Source organism: Lemur catta, chromosome 22, assembly GCF_020740605.2.
Source record: "Lemur catta isolate mLemCat1 chromosome 22, mLemCat1.pri, whole genome shotgun sequence".
Lineage (NCBI taxonomy): Eukaryota > Metazoa > Chordata > Mammalia > Primates > Lemuridae > Lemur > Lemur catta.
Genome location: NC_059149.1, coordinates 16,439,815 through 16,456,786, shown reverse-complemented (window position 1 = coordinate 16,456,786; position 16,972 = coordinate 16,439,815). Strand labels below are relative to the sequence as shown.

Below are 16,972 nucleotides of genomic sequence, written 5' to 3'. Positions count from 1 at the left end.
GTCTTCAGTCCCTCCTCTACTTTCCACTTTGCTGCTTTCAGTCTCCTTTGGAATTACAAAAACAAATCAGACAACTAAGTCTGTTGGGATCCTATTGAGAGTATTAAGATTTTCAGGTCACCAGAGGGGTCAGCTTTGGATAGACAAGTTTGGTGACATCTGTGCTGATGGCTCACAGGAGGCTGCCTTGCTGGCATCTGGATGCTGGGGGGGACTGGCTGCACCTGCGACGTCCTGCCAAGTCCTTGGGTGCTGGCCCTCTCATTGCCAGCCTTCCACTTTTTAACTAGAGCTCTTCCTGCCACCATTTCTGCGCCCTGTGCTCACTGCGGTGCTAGTTCCGTTTCCTTTATACTGAGCTCTCAACGGCTCAGACCCATTGTCTGCGGCAACCCACATCTGCTTAATACCTATAAGAAACAATGCGGCGGTATGACTTGAATGTTTACATCACACATAGAGGCTTTCAGTTCTGAGTAAGTGCCATAGTTATGAAAGCTGCACAGAAATAGGAAATACGCCAGTTGATAGAATGGTCTCATTTGCAGGCAGCTTGCATTGTCTTTTATAAGAATGTGTTTGACAATTTTAAGCTTTCCTGTGGCAGCAAATTGTATTTCTCCTAGCGGCAGGAGTTATTAAGCCTGTGCCTAGAATAAACCAGACTGTTTTCGGAAAGTTTAATTTTTTCGGTTTCATACCCCATTTTATGACTGTGTTTGTTTCTTCAGAGATAAAAAGTCTGTGTACAAAGATATATGGTCTATTATTTTGAATTTAAAACTGCAAATACTATTTTTTAACCCTCCCGGGGTTCTATCATAATCTGCTTTAAAAATAAAAAACAAACAGGACAGAGTTGTGGTTCTAAATTTAAAATTACAAAACAAATAAGACAAAACATTCAACCAGAAGTTCTGAGGCAAGATGGAAATATTTCTTGTAAATGGCTATACAACATTTCATGCAAGCTAGGGTACCATCTCTTTTGTAATATGCACAATTATTTTACTCGTTGCTAAGATAGTTGAGGATATGCCATCCAATCTAAGACATACCCATACCAATGATGTTGAAATGTGCAATAATACCTAAAAAAGATGAAATACAATATGTTTGCAAAATAGTCTTAAAATAATGGAAATAATGTGACGATAATAACTTGACTTTTAGAGTTTTCTTAGAAAGGCCAATATTCTACTTTGATCATCAAATCTTTGTTTTATGGCATCCTAACTTGTTAGAAAATGAGACGTTGCAAAGTTCATGCATGAGAAAATCAGCATCAAAAATAGGCAAATGGATACAAAACCAAAGCTGATGCTATTGGTGTCATTTATGAATATTTGAGAATCAACCCGTATGGAAACGATATAATTAGTCTTTAGAAGCAAGGACTAGCATCCACGGGTACTGATTATAAGCATCACAGATCCACCATGCCACACTGCAGTCTAGTTTAAATAAACAGAAAACAGGAGTTACTCAGGTGCAGCTTTAACTAAAATAGTTGTTGCACAAAGTATTCAAAACTCGTATACATGTTTTAGTGATTACTATTTACCTGTAATAAAAATGTCCTCGTCAAAATATAACATAGTTTTTCCTCCATTTTTTAATTATTCAATTTGCTACTTGAATGGATGCCTTATAATGCACAGAGCACTGGGAATAATTCAAAACCCCAAACTATGTGGTTAAAAGTTCGTAACTTGACAACTGAGTTGACAAGGCGTACCTTGCCTGAAGCGCAAACACAGAGCTATGGTGTGAAGCTGATCTGCTTTTAGCTGTACCAAGTGGTAGGATTTCTAGTAACTTCTGCCTTTCAAAGATTCATTCTCATTCTAAAGTGGTATGGTACACACAAAACCATCAATTTTGTGCCAGAATACATCCTCTTAATGAGAATAAAAAGCTTCTGTACACACATACTGCCAATACATTTCAAAAGGCCCACATTTTAACGAGTAGAGTAGGCAAACTATCAGACAAGAGATCATAAATTACTTTGGCTGAAAAAAATCTTTAAAACTATCTAGCTCAACATTCTCCATGCAGGTTTCTCTGTATAATGCATACATATGGGTATGTCTGTATACATTTTTATGGGAATGTTTTATTATGGGGCCCACTTTTCCAAGGTTATGTGGCAACTACAATATTCTTTGCTAGCACAACAAGAAGAGCTAGGTGTACATTTCTGCCAACTCAATGCACAGCCTCAAGAGCTCCCTGCAGAGAGAAGCCAGCATGGAGAATCCAATGCCTGCAGAAGGAAAAATTAATGGTAGAATGTTGGAGATATTTGTTGATGGGCTGGCCTTATAGCTTCAGGGCTAGCACTTTCTCTGGTTTCAGGCCTGTCAATGGATTCTGTGGACTCTGACCCAAGTTTTTAACCAGTATGAAACTAGATGGCAAGAACATAGTTTGCACTGAAGTCTGATTGAGTGCGTTCTCCTCACCTGCTAAAAGCTTGGGTGAGATTTCTGCTCTTAAGGTGTAGTGTAGCTGATTAGATGTTTCCACTGGGATTAGAGCGACAGAGTTGCTTTCATTGACTTGGAGCTTTGTAGCCTACCACTTGCCATGCCATCACCAAGACACCTGAAGTTAACATTTATTTTCTACATCTTCTATACTAGCACCAAGTGACATGTTTATTAATTTTTTTTAAATATCTTATGAAATCTTTAAATTAAAATCTTGCATTGGTGTGGTACTCCGGTTACAGCAGATGAAACAATATTGATATATTATCATTAACCAATGTCCACAGTCTATATTAGAATTCACTCTTTGTATTGTACAATTCTATGGGTTTTGCCAAATGCATAATGTCACGTATCCACCATTACGGTATCAAACAGAATAGATTTACTGCCCTATAAATCCCTTGTGTTTCACCTATTCATCTCTCCCCCCGACACCCAACCCCCTAGCAATCACTGATCAGAAAGATCCTATAGAGGAAAAGAATGTTTTCTTTTCCCTCCATTTTTAATTTCTTAATTTAAACATCAATATTGTGGGCATATAACCAAAAGAACTGAAAGCAGGTACTGAAATAGATTTTTGTACACCAGTGTTCATAGCAGCATTTATTCTCAACAGTGAAAACGATGGAAACAACCCAGTGTCCATCAGAGATAAATGGATAAACAAATGTGGTATATCCATGCAATGGAATATTATTCAGCCTTAAAAAGGAATGAAATTCTGATACAGGGTACAACATGGATGAATCTTAGAAGATATTATACTAGGTGAAATAAGCCAGTCACAAAGGATGAAAACAGCTATTATTCCACTTATTAGGTTCCTAGAACAGTCAGATGTCCACAGACAGACTGAAGGCTGCCAGGTAGTGTGGGAAGGAAGGATCCGGAGTTATTGTTTAACAGGTATAGTGTTTCACTTTGACAAGATGAAAACAGAGTTCTGGGCACAGCTTAGGTTCCAAAGGGAGATGAGCTGGATGAGAAGGAAGGTGGAGGGTATCTAAGGAAGATGTTTGCTAGCTTGTTTTTGTTGTTGATAGCAACGTCCAGTCACTAGCTTCCTGGGGTGGAGAGGCAGTTTGCAGCAGCTTCTCTGATCACTGGAACACAGCCCAGACAGTGTGTCCTTAATGTTAGCAGCTCTGCTGGTGGCTCTGATCCCCAGCCTCCAGACTATGGCAATGACCATAGCAGCCCTGGGGGCCAGACCAGCCATGCTGCCTGGGATTCAGCTCTCGAGGCTCAGGCTAGATCCTATCCTCTCCTTTAAGTTGCAACTTTCCCTTCCAACCTTCTTCTGAGCATCTAATTCTCATATTAAACCCCTTTGTGCTTTAAGTAGCTAGGGTGGTTTCCGTTATCTGCAACTTCACTGATACAACAAAGGAAAGCGAGAGATGAGACCATTCAGTACACCAAGTGGCAGGTAATACCTCAGAAGGACCATGGGAAGGGACAATGTGCCCCTCTCACATACACACTTATACATTTAAGAACAAGAAGAAAGTTGCAAGCTGTACCTTCAGGACTACCTAAATCAGGGCCAACAACCCTTTAGGGTCTGGAGTTAAGGCCAAGGCATAATGACAACACCTGAGAAATAAGCATAGCCCAGCCTAGTCTCACAGGAGACCCTTAGAGAAGAAGGGAAGAGGGAAGGGAACAGGGAAAAACAAAGAGAATAAAACCATGAATACGGGTGAAGAGGACCATACATCAAACCCCTCAAGAGACCTTGAACAAGCCATCCACCAAGGGTGACGCTCCTTCCTGCTGCTAATCTGCAGTCCATACCACAGCTTCACAGAGCTGGGCTCACTGGTTCTCAAATAAAGACTCAGGAAGCCTTTTCACATGAGAAACATAAAAAATGAATCGGTCCCTACAGCTCTTTAATAGACACATAGATTCAAACCAGAGAGAGAGAGAAATAGATGGATTGACAGATGATAGATACATGATAGATTTGTTTGTGTGCATGTGTGTATATGATAGCTGGAAATATACATACTATGTATTTTAAACAAAAATCTGTTAGAATTAAGACAGAAAATTAATTCAAGTGGTTTTATAATCAGACAAATAACAATACAAAGAGTTTACACACTAGTCAATCATAATAAATATTGGTTTAGTTCCTGATCAACTAAAAAAAAGATTGCAAATAATCTTTTTACAATTCAATAGTCTGAAAAAAAGCCTAAGATAAGATGTTTACACAAAACAATTAAAAATTCTACTGAGACTATCATCCTTACATAAAAGAAAGAAAAAATGTGTCTCACAGCCCGGGCCTACTGCTCATTCACGCAGCACTGCCACCTCCTTCAAAGACACCTGTTCTCTCCATCGTCCTTCCTGCAAAACACACACACACACACACACACACACACACACACACACACACACACACACACAGAGACATGCGCACAGAGTCTCTGCAGGTGCTGTTCCTCTTCCTTAAATGCTCTTCCTTCATATCCCTTCCTTAAGCAAGCATCCCTGACCGACCTCCTTCCACAGATAAAATTCGCCATTTCTGTCCTTGATACTTGTCCTGCATAGCACATAGCATGGGTGTTATTTATAGGTTTACCTGTTTATTACCAGCAGACATGCATTCTGCGGGAACAGGAGTGGGGTCTGTTTTCCTCGCTATTAATATTAACTCCAGGGCTTAGCGTTGTGCCTTTGGTGCCTTGGGAATGCCAAACTGCTCAAAAGCTGAACGAGTGCTATTGCTGCCTCATCCCCATAGTCCGAATACTCCAATTCTAAATCATGGCAGATGTTCTCTACCTTTGCTAACTGTCCATGGGAAAACTAGGAATTATCATCATTTTATGAGGCCCTATTTCCAAAGGCATTAACAGAAACTATTAATAGTTAACTAAATGTTTAAAATCCATTTTAGAATTTCAACTGGTCATCACCTCCCTCTCCCTACTATCTCATCATTATCTCCAATAACAACCACACGTTACTTCCTTAACCTAGGTAGGCAAAGGCCTGTCTAGGATGGAGGAGATACAAGTGCAACAGTGTCCCCCTCGAGCTCCCAAAGGACACTGCTTACTAAGAGTATAGCATACTCTATATGCTATAGGAGTGTACTAAGTGGCCAAGGTTGGGGGAACAAACGACCCATCGACCCAAATACTCAGTTCTGAATGCGATCAGGCAGCAACCCCCCTGCACCCCCCAGGAGATGATCTGAAGTTGACATATCTCTACTTCTTGTTATAAACCCCTCTTTATGGCTGCTCAGAAAGTGCCAATAGTTTACGCAGCATTTTACACCAATTACCCCATTTGCTCCTCACAACCACCCAGAGGAGTATCTTTAGCCCCATTTCACAGATGGGAAATGGCTCAGAGATGGACTCACTCCAGGTGATCTAGTTCCAACTATGGAAATGCTTTCCTTGAATGGTTAGACATTTCTCTGGATGAGAAGTACCCAAAGTAAATGACGTTAACTCCCTTTGAAGACTTATTAGCTAGGGGCTCTATGAAAATGCACTCTATTATTCCATCAAGAGAAGAGAATCACAAAAGCTGTAGGACATTTAACTGACCATTTAGCATCAATATTCAGTCTGTCCTTAAATAAATCCTCAGTTATCTTAATACTTTCATGCCACTCTTTTCAGAATACTTCTTAATTTACCTATGAGTGGAAACATAGAATTGCACAGACAAGTGCTGACAGCCTAATATCAACAATGCATTATACCAGCGGCTAAACTGCAATAAGAGCTTTCTCTTAATCTCTATTTAAAAATATAAATCAGAGCATTGACATGCAGAAAACACAAGGAGTTCGTTGCATTTTTCTCTCAACATTCCGAGTCTGTGTATTGCCAAACATGTCTGGCCCCTGCCTTCTTCAATGCAATGATAGAACCTTCTTCATAACATGTTTCAAATTTTGGAGACTAGTTCTTTACAGGAGCATATAGATTCTTTGCAAGTGAAATGCAGTTAAGCATTCCCATATCCGCCTATCAGAAATACTATAATATCTGGTTTCTACCTCTTCTTTAAACCCCTCTTAATCCCAAGTAAGATTTGGCTTTAACAGATATACATAACGGAGATTTAAGATTCATGGGAAGTAATAATCTCCCGCTGCCCTTCCAATTTAAGGCAGCGTTAACTATGCAGACAAAGCATTTTCAATTCCATATCCCTCTGGTAAGTAAAATGTTATTAAAACCTTTGAACTACCTTGGAGCTTTAGCCATATTAAGAGAGGCACACAAAAGGACAAATTTCCAGAGAACATCATTACAGTAATTGAATCTTTCTAGAAATAGAATTTCTTTTGAATTAGGAAAAGAGTCTATGGAGAGTTCCTTTTTGAAATCTGACCAAACGCATTAATAAAGCAGCAATTCTTTGGAGCAGTTTCTTCAGTGACAAGGTACTTTCCAACTTGTCAAGGTCTGCTTTAAATAAGTGTTGTGTAATCAACGCTATCAGAGAGGGGGTTTTCATTCTTCTCAGGGATGCTGCCCTGGGAGCAACTCTACGGCACCACTGACCAGTGCTGGAAAGTTCTTTACACTGCATCCTAGATCCAGGCATCAAGGACAGGAAAACCTACAACTCTCCCTCTCCTAAACTTCAAAAGAAATTAACCATTCACTAGCCAGAAAGGTAAAGGCTTCAATCTGCGTTTGAGTCACATGTATAATAGTACTTTTGGCTCCTGAAACAATAGGTTAAACACCAATAGTAAGTTACTTGTAGTATTGCCAATAATTGGAATCTCAAAACGATATAGATAGATATTCTAGCTCTTGACACACTCGAAATTTTCAACGCACATTTAAATTCATGCATACCAACTAACATAGATGTTTACAGCCTTACCCTCTTTCTACATAAAGCACTGCATGCTCATGTCTATTTATCAAAAAGAACCCAGGTACCATAAAAAGATATACACACAGCAAGTGGATATTATATAAATCCCACCTTCCTATTTTGGCATTCCTCCTTAAGCTGTATTTTCATCATCAGCTTTGAAAACTTTCTGGCTTCACATTATCAGTTCGCCACCTCCTACTAGTTAAAAATCAGTTCTCAAGCCCTCGTTTCTAACGGGCAGGATACACGTGCACTCCATGAAATACAAAAGCATTTTCACCTTTAAGACGCTAAACATGCCCCCGTCAGCTCCGAGTTCTGATTTCCCCGGTCTCGCATCTGAAGCACATCCCGCAGCCCCTCACTGCACGCAGGCTCGCCTGTTTTGATCGTGTCCAAGTTTGCAAGGTAAACAGGTCACCCTCGGCCACCGGGATGGCAGAGGACGAGCAGGAACTCACCCAGGCGGTCGGACCCCGGGCGCGGGCGCCCCCCGCACGCTCGAGGTGACCTGTCGCGCCCCGTCCTCCCTGCAGGCGGCCGAGAGGCGGCAGATCTAGGGCGGAGAAGAGGCTTCTCGCCGCTCCCCTCGGCTGACCATTGTCAGCGCCCGGGTCGCCGGCGCTTTCTGCACGGTCTGGGGGCGGGAAACTCTGCCGAGCCGAGCAGTTACGACACTGTCCCGGGGTCGCGATTGGAGGAAAGCCGCCTTTGCATCAGAGCCGGGGCCGCACCAGGTGTAACTTCCACGCCTTGACCTATTTTGGAGTGAGGATGAAAGGAGGAGGAAGAAATAGACGGGGGGCGCGCGCGGGGTGGGGGGCGGGATGGCGGGGACGCGCGTGGCCGTGGGGAGCGCGCACCCGGGCGCGCGTCTGGGCTTCCGAAGAGAAGTTGGAGCGCGGCCCCCGCGGTCACCCGCGCGCGGCTCGCCGGTGGCCCTTCCGCAAGCCGCTCCTCCCGCGCCGCCGGAGTCCGGGCTTCGCCAGCCCTTGTCCGGGCGCGCCCTGCCCAGGAAGCGCCGCTCTCGGGGCTCCGGGCGGCTCCGGCGACGCAGCTGGGCGATCGCCCCCGGCCCCCGTCGCCACCCCCGCGTCCCCGGCCGGCGCTCACCTTGCAGGAGGCGGCGCTCCAGCTCCTGCTCTCCGGGATCCCAGGCCCGGGGCGCCTGCGGGCGGGGAAGGCGGGCACACTCGGAGCGGCGGCGGGCGCGGAGCGGGGCCGGGGAGTGTCCCCTCCCCGTCCTGGCCCCCTCGAACGCCCCGCCCGAGTGCGCCGGGGAAGGGAGGCTCTGCCGCGCCCTCCAGGCCTGGGGCTGGGGTGCCCTTCCTGTCACCTCTCTCTTCTTGCCTGTCCCTCCCGGCGTGGCCGATCCTACGTAGGGGAGGACGCCGAGGCGGGCACACCTGGTCGGCCCGAAGCGCAGCAACGCGGTACCTGGGGTGGCAACACGACCAACAACGTGACGCTTTAGCGCGTCTTATCTCTTTTGATCCTTGCACCCACCCACTTCAACGGAAATTTCCCCGTTGGGTATATGGGGTACCTGGGACAACTGAAGGGGGGGGTTGAGTCCAGGGTCCCACTGCTTAGACGCTCCAAATCTTTCCACTAAACAGCATGCTTAATCTGTTGTGTTTTGCAAAACTAGCTCCATCAAAGTAGCACCTGTCAGAAGGTGGAGTGGAACTTAGGTTAGAAGTTTTTGCCTAAAATTGGACGCAAATCTCCCCTCCTCCCATTGCTTCTGTGACAATGTGACAATAGAGTTAACTACTTTTTACTTTTTTTTTTGTATGTTAGAGACAGAGTCTCGTTCTGTCACCTAGGCTGGAGTGCAGTGGCACTATCACAGCTCACTGCAGCCTGGAACTCTTAGGCTCAAGCTATCCTCTCTCGTCAGCCTCCCGAGTAGGTGGGACTACAGGCGTGCGCCACCACACCCAACTAATTTCTTATTTTTATTTTATTTTTTGTAGAGCTAGGGTCTCACTATGTTGCCCAGGCTGGTCTCCAGTTCTTGGCCTCAAGCGATCCTCCCTCCTAGGCCTCCCGAAGTGCTGGGGACTATAGGCTAGGCGTGAGCCACCGCACCCCCCTGCATTAACTGCTTTCTGACAGATCCTTAGAGTAATAATCTTCAACCCCTATTATTAAACAACTCAGTAATCATCAAGGACCTGTGTACTTTGACAAATGCACTTTTCCAATATTGAAAAAGTAGCGCGTTTAGTAACCTCTCTGCTGCCCTTTGTGAATGAGGTTGATGCGTCCGATCCCATGGGGGTGGAGACTGGGGGGACCTCCGGCTGAGTTGTTTTTCTAGTCATAGTTATTTGCGGGGACCCAACTATATGTCTCATGAAGACGCTGGTATATTTAAGGTGCTACGAAGAGAGTTGATGGAGATCATCATATAGTTTCTGATTCCCAAATAGTTTGCTAGTGTCACCGTATATTGGGGTGGGGGTGGGGGAATCTCTGCTTGGGCCTCTTTCTCCTCATGCCCAGGATAATCAAAGTGACTTCTCCTTTTTCTGTAACCGGCTCCTTTTCCCACTTAAAAGGCAAAAAATCACGAGCCTGGTTTTATGTATTCTTGAGGTGAACACCAGCCCGCAGAAATGCCCCTGCTTCCTCCTGTTTCCATTCAGTGGAGCTACAACTACAGTATGTCCTTGGACACAGGTTGCGTATTAGATACTGTGACGTTCCTTGCCCTCTTCTACCAGGGCAATAGGAGGCAAAGTACCGGTAAATAAGTAGAGGATAGTGCTTGGCATGTAGTAGGTACCTAATAAACACTTGTCCAGTCAATGAGATCTAAACAGAATGTGACAAAAAGGAAGGTGGTCTGGTTTAACTTTTGCAGGAAATCATGAGGGAAAGCAGTTATAGGTGAGGTGGGCAGGGAAGGCATGCTGCAGGTGGTGACAGGTGCAGGATTTTGATATAAACAATTTTTAGCCTAAGAGTTGAAAATGAGAAAGTATGTTTGATATGTTTTCAAGATACAGTAGAGGCAGAGATGCTTAATTTTTTGTAGTTAATAGTCCCCTGTGAGATTGTGATAGAAGCTTTGGAACCTCCCCTGTATAATAAACATAAAAATATTTGCATATGTCCTTTGAGAGTTCACAGATTGGCTAAAGCATATCTGTGGAATCCCTAGAGATCTGTGACTTGAGATACCAATTCCTTGTTTGAAGGCACGGAGGAAGATAAAGAGATTATTCTAGGTGAGGCCATCATAAGATGTATTTCCATGGTCACCATCAAAAAACGGATAATGGCTGTGGAAATGGAAATAAAAGTGTGCTGTAAAGAAAATTTGTATGCTAGAGGAACATAGCTGAACTTTTTACCAGTTTATGTTCTTTTTGTACATGAGAATTTCATTTTCATATCTCAGCCAAAAGGGACAAGGGAGAAATAAAATATGACTGTGGAAACATTGACAGTTGCTGATGCTGGGTGGGCGCATGGCGGGTTGTTGCATTAGTATCTCATTATTTGTGATGCTTGACATTTTCTATGAAAAAAATTTTCAATGAATTTCTATTCTCGGTATTCATAACCATTCCTATGGCATTCCCTAACTTGGCTTGTTAGAACAGAGATTTTGTGAATAAAAAAAGAAAGAAAAGAAAAAGGAAATGGTAAAAAAAAAAAAAAAAAAAAAAAAAAGAGGCCAGTGATGCCACATTTAAGATTGTTATTAATGAGTGTAGTCTATATAGTAACAATAGGTTTTCTCTTAGGGTGAATTGGGAAGCATGTTGGCCATAGTTCCAATAGAAATTAGACCACTGTGGAACACTGAATGTTCTCCTGATTACAGAAAGAAGTTAAAAAGTGCCCCAGTCTCCCCAGGGTGATCTGTGGGAGACTGGAGACAAAACATTCTAACAACAGAGGTAGACTAAGCTCAGGATTTATGGCCTCATTGGTTTTAAGGAATTCCCCACAACAAACCAGTCGGACTGGTCTGGGGATGAAAGAGCTCACAGCTATTTGTAATATGTCAGCACAATTTAGAGATAGAGGTGCCACCCAAGAACTGTCCTTGGCATTTTTGGATGTGCATGGGCTGTTGTCACAGTAGCCATCTCCCTAAGTTCTAAACACTTCACTTCTCCAGCCATTTTGGTGCCAGAGAGTCTGGAGCTGCTGCCTTCATCCAAGGAACTGATGTTCTCCAGATCTGTGAAACCCAGAGTCCTCCTTGGAGTAAACAGTGAATTTCCCAGCATCAGGATAGGGTGGTTTCTTATCTGATAGGATTTTATGGGCCAAGAAGAGAAACAGCCTGCTTCCTCTCTGTCTTCCTGAACTATATAAAAAAATGGTCCTGCCAAATCTCAACATTTCTCAAGCACCTGTCGGTCGTCTGCTTTTCTCTCTCCATCATCTTTCCCTGGGCAACCTCATCTACCTTTCTAACTGCGAAGAGAAAGTCTGTGTGGGTGTCTGCAAACTGTCTCTGAACTGGTCTTCTCATACACCTGCAAATCCACATCACTAATATCTTGCTTGACATCTCCATCAGGGTGACCTCAATACATTTGACACTGAGGTCCTTTGCCCTCCAGGGTCCTAAGCTGCTCTGCTTTCTTCTACGATCCCTGTTTTTCCAGCCACCTGGCAGGTTCCTAGGCTATGTTTCTCCTTGCCCTTCATATCCCATAGGCAGCTGCTGTCTGCCAATTTTATGTTTGTAATACTTTCATTTATCTGCTTCTCTCCATTCTCGTTGTTATACCCTGGTTTTTTATGTCCTATTACTTCCCACCTATGTGATTACGGTCATTGCTTAATCTGCTCTCCTGGCTTTCAAAGCCATCTCTTCCATCAAATCTTTTAGCTTTTGTCTGAAATTAATCTCTCTATTCTAAGAATTTAGCAGCTGTTTATCTAGATCCTTGTTATAACACTTATCATTAACCTGCATAAAAAGTATTCATTCATTTATTTATTTAACAAATATTCATGGGACATTTATTATGTGCCAAGCACTCTGCGAGGAAAGCAATGGGGAGCAAAACAGACAAAACACCTACTCTCGTGGCACTTGTAGTCTAGTGGGATGATAGAGATTAATCAAATAATCACAAATATTGGAAATAAAATGTGCAATCCCAAACTGAAATAAGTATCTTAAAGGAAGGATACAGAGCTGTCATGAGCAGCCAAATGTCCCATCTGTCTCCTAAAGGGAGGGTGGTGAGGGATTCATCCTGGTATCCTCAAAGTCTAGCCCAGAGCCACGCATATGGAGGTGTTTAATAAGCTTTTGTTGAAGGAACATATGCATCGCCTTCTGACATATACGTGTGTGACTTTTTTGTACTGCACAATACCGAATAAAATACACAGAAGCTATCCCCTCAAATGCTGACCTCAACACTCTGCCATGTTAGCTGTTTGCTTTTGTTTCCGTTCCATGGCTCATCTCTCTCGAAATATATCCTGTTTTCTTTGCCAGCGGGACATGTAAATACTTGTTATCCTTTTAGCATTATCGAGAACATTCTTTATGATAAAAGTTCTTATATGCACTTTAATAATTTTCTGTTATCACCAATACAAGCCCATTATCTCTCTTCCTTATGGATCGTAATGTTTGCTGAAGATGCCAAACAACATTGTTTGTTTTGCCCCACGGGAAACTGGGTCACCCTCCAGCTGTCCTTTGTGTCATTTGCCTCCTTCCTCTCCCTCTCTGAAGCTATTTGGGCATCACCTCTGCATCCCTTTTCTCTTACTTTTTGCCACGTTCCTCTTTCATCATCTACTGTTTGTAATCCTGTCATTTTTGGAGTCAGCTTTTTGTTGGAACACTGAGTGACACATATTTCTTGGTCTATTCTTTTTTTACAATGCTATTACATAATTCAAGAAGCACTCTCAGACACAGAATCTCAGGTCTGATTTATGTGTGTCATGTGCTGTTTGTTTCTAGCTGGGAATGGACAGGGAATGGGAAATGTGACCTTATTTGTCATAATAGGGAAAGAAAGACTGCAAAAAAAAATAAATTCCACCAACAGCCAATGTGATATATAAATATGGGCACATATACCTGTAGTAAAATACAGAGCCATGATTCTGAGGACAACTTAATGACCTGGAAATACAATATAATGTTACATGAAAAGTACTTTGATCCCAATTTTTTAAACATTATATGGTATATTTACAGATATGTAGAGGAAAAATACTGGATGAGTATACCAAAATGTTACTAGTGTTTTTTTCTGGAGGATGGAATTTTCTAGTTTTATATTCTTCTATATATTTTTAAAGGTAAAGGGACTATATGTAGTTTGAGAGCAAAGCATGCCTCTATTTATAGCCACAACTCTTTCCTCATGAATTTTGTTGACAGTTCATCCCTGCTGTTACCAATCAAGTATGAGACGTCGTGTCAACACACTACCCTCTTGTTCCTTTTTATTTCTAGTTTAAATTCTCAAGTGCAACAGTACAATAAATTCCAATTATTTTAAGTATAGAAGTCACAATTCCACAGTATTTTCATTGTAAAAAGCTATTCATTACTATGTCAAAGATATAGCCACGTGTCCCATCTTGTATTGTAGCTAAATTACCTATTATATTTAATATTTATATCCTGTTTGTTACGTAAAGTCGAATGTCAGCTGTCTGGCTAAGCATCTTGATTACATCTACCTATCAGAGTGATTTGGGGTTTAAATGAAAGTCAGCACTGGGAGAATGGAGTAGGGCCACTCTGTGTGCGTGTGTGTGTGTGTGTGTGTGTGTGTGTGTGTGTCCTCACACGCGCATGCATAATCCCTAGAGATTTGATTTTCTGGGGAAAATACAGGGTGAATATTGAGATAGGTAGTGTTTATTTTTCCCAATATACTTCTAGAACTTTTTTTGGTGGGTGCTCCAAGTTTTTGAAAATTTTCGAATAAATTAATATTTAATATTAGGTACTCATGTTTGTTACTGAAAGTTAACATGCTGTAGAATAGTATCAGAGAACTGTGCAATAAGAAAATTTTGTTAGAAAACTATTGCAGTTGTTAAAGCACAGTTCTTCTGAGAACAAGCAAGACAATCCTATTCTACTACACTTCTGCTCCTAGAGTTCTAATAACCAGAGTTCTCTGTCCCTGAACTCAGTCAAGACCTCTGGGCTTTAAGTTCTTCATCTGGAAAGTGAGGCAGTTGAGTTAGATGATCACTGAGGTCCCTCAATAGTTCTAGCTTGGATCTGGAAAGTTGTGGAATAAAGGAAGGATTTGGTGTCTTTGTTATTGTATTCATTTATGATCTAAAGTTTCAGCAGGAGATTCCTAGTTTCCATGCTGGATTTCGAAGGACCGGTTATGGTGTTAATACTTGATAAAAGCCTTCCATTTAATTCATTTAAAGAATTTAGGAAGGACGTGTGATATGGAAAAGGAAGGAGACTTAATTCCGAGATGCTCCAGAGGGCAGACTTGGACCAGTGAATGCAAGTTATGGTGAAGAACATTTAGACTAAACAAGAGATGGAGATTTCTAAATTTTGAACTGCCTAAGAGTAGGGCTCTTTCAAGAGGTACAATTCTTTGTCTCTGGAAGGGTAGATGAAGAGGCCAGCTTTCTTATTGGTGATGCTTGCAGAGGGAACCCATACATCACATAGGTTACACCAGACAGATTGAGAAATAAAAATAAAATCCTAAGCTCCCAAACTGACTGAAAGGACCCCTTCTTGGCCATGGGGACCCTAGAGAAGCTTTAAAAACTGAGTTTCTGGCCATGACAGGATGGAAGATTGGATGTGCCTCGATATACCCCCTCCCAGGCTAACCACCACTAGGCTTTCTTTCCTAAGGGTTAAACGGAAACCAGCCCCTTCACAAGATGTGCTCCACCGCTGCTGTACACAACTGACTAGCAGACCACTGGCCACGGACTTGTTCTGGCCAGTTTACAGAGGCTGCGCACAGCATGCCTCTGTGTCTTCTGTTTCACCTTTTGAAGTATACAGTATAATTTTAATGTATTTAAATGTTAAGTCTCCATGCCAAAGTAAACACAGGATATGTGTAACATGCATGTTTGCTTACTATGCATGCATGTGCTCCCTTCATAAATATTAATAGCTGATCCTCTAACCTATTGAATGTGGATACTCAGCCAACCGTTCAGCATAAATTCCTGTCTCCATCTTCCCTCCCTCCAAGTGCTTGCTTCCAGTTTCTGCCAGACCCTACGCTTCCCAGCCCGCAGGCTGCAACTCTTTATAAAGAAATAAAGCTCTCCTTTCCAAATTTGTGAACCTCGTGATTCTTCAGTTAATAACCTCAAAGTCTTCTTTTGGGCTGGGAGTCTTTGATGTGATGTTGACAACGTGCTTTGGGAAATGGCAGAACACAGAGTCTCTTTGGGTGTTTGGACAAAGAATGAGCCTGGTATTTTCCCAACACAGCCCTCTCAGCCCTTAGGTCTCTTTCCTGCTCCCATGGTGTCATCCTCCGTACTATGGACAAGACACTGGTTATGTCTGGAAATAGTATTCAAGCCAAGATGTAAACTGACATGAGAAAGGGTTGCAAAGATTGGTTTCATCCCGTTATTTGAGGGATTCAGCCAAGACCAGAACAAGGAATCTGCCTTGGACACCATGAAGAACGTTGTGCATGGATAATCTGGGAAAATAGGGTCTTTATTTTGGCGTAAGACTGTGCTCATCCCTGTTGACCTGAAACTTGCACGTTTTTTCCCCATTTTTCCCATGAAAGAAGAAAAGGATGACTTCTGCTGGCTTGATGGGAAAAAGGAAAAAAAAAAAAAGAGAGAGAGAAAAGGAAATAACATACAGCCAATGAGAAAAGATACTTTTTACCTGAGAAATGTGAGGTGCCTCTCAATTATCAGACCCAGAGAGACAGAGGAATGAGGCAGCAGTCAAGTCCCACTTCTCCCCTTGAGCTAAGGAATCATCTCTCAAAGCTGCTGACTATGTGGTCTCTGGACTGCCTGTCGCCATGAGTAGCTATAAATTAACCTAACAATGTCATATGCTTGACACCATAGCTCATACCCTGTAGTTCAGCAATGTATACCCAATGCTAATCAATGTCATTTCTATAAACCAATAGGAATTCCTGGTAAACAACTTTGTTATTAGCCCACTCCTTGTCTCCGTTTTTACTTTTAAAAACTTGCTTGTCAGGCCCAGCGCGGTGGCTCACGCCTGTAATCCTAGCACTCTGGGAGGCCGAGGCAGGTGGATCGTTCGAGCTCAGGAGTTCAAGACCAGCCTGAGCAAGAGCGAGACCCCGTCTCTACTAAAAATAGAAAGAAATTAGCTAGACAACTGAAAATATATGGAAAAAATTAGCCGGGCATGGAGGCGCATGCCTGTAGTCCCAGCTACTCGGGAGGCTGAGGCAGGAGGATCGCTTGAGCCCAGGAGTTTGAGGTTGCTGTGAGCTAGGCTGAGGCCACGGCACTCTAGCCCTGGCAACAGAGTGAGCTCTGTCTCTGTCTCAAAAAAAAAAAAAAAAAAATTAAAAACAAACAAATTTGCTTGTCACAAAGGTCGAATGAAGCTCACATCCAAGGAT

The 16,972-nt window shown here is 42.7% G+C and overlaps 1 protein-coding gene across 2 annotated transcripts in view; it reads right to left on the bottom strand.

The window, feature by feature from the left end:
• The window catches only part of TRMT9B (tRNA methyltransferase 9B (putative)), a 36,596-nt gene extending 27,976 nt beyond the window's left edge, over positions 1–8,620 (bottom strand). The window contains exon 1 of one of the 2 annotated variants that reach the window (XM_045535404.1): positions 8,493–8,620. The gene's annotated coding sequence lies outside the window, so the exon portion shown is untranslated. Of the gene's footprint in view, positions 1–7,840; positions 7,919–8,492 lie in introns of those variants that run through there. The other variant, XM_045535403.1, reaches the window with a different exon arrangement.
• Between the last annotated feature and the right edge of the window lie 8,352 nt (positions 8,621–16,972).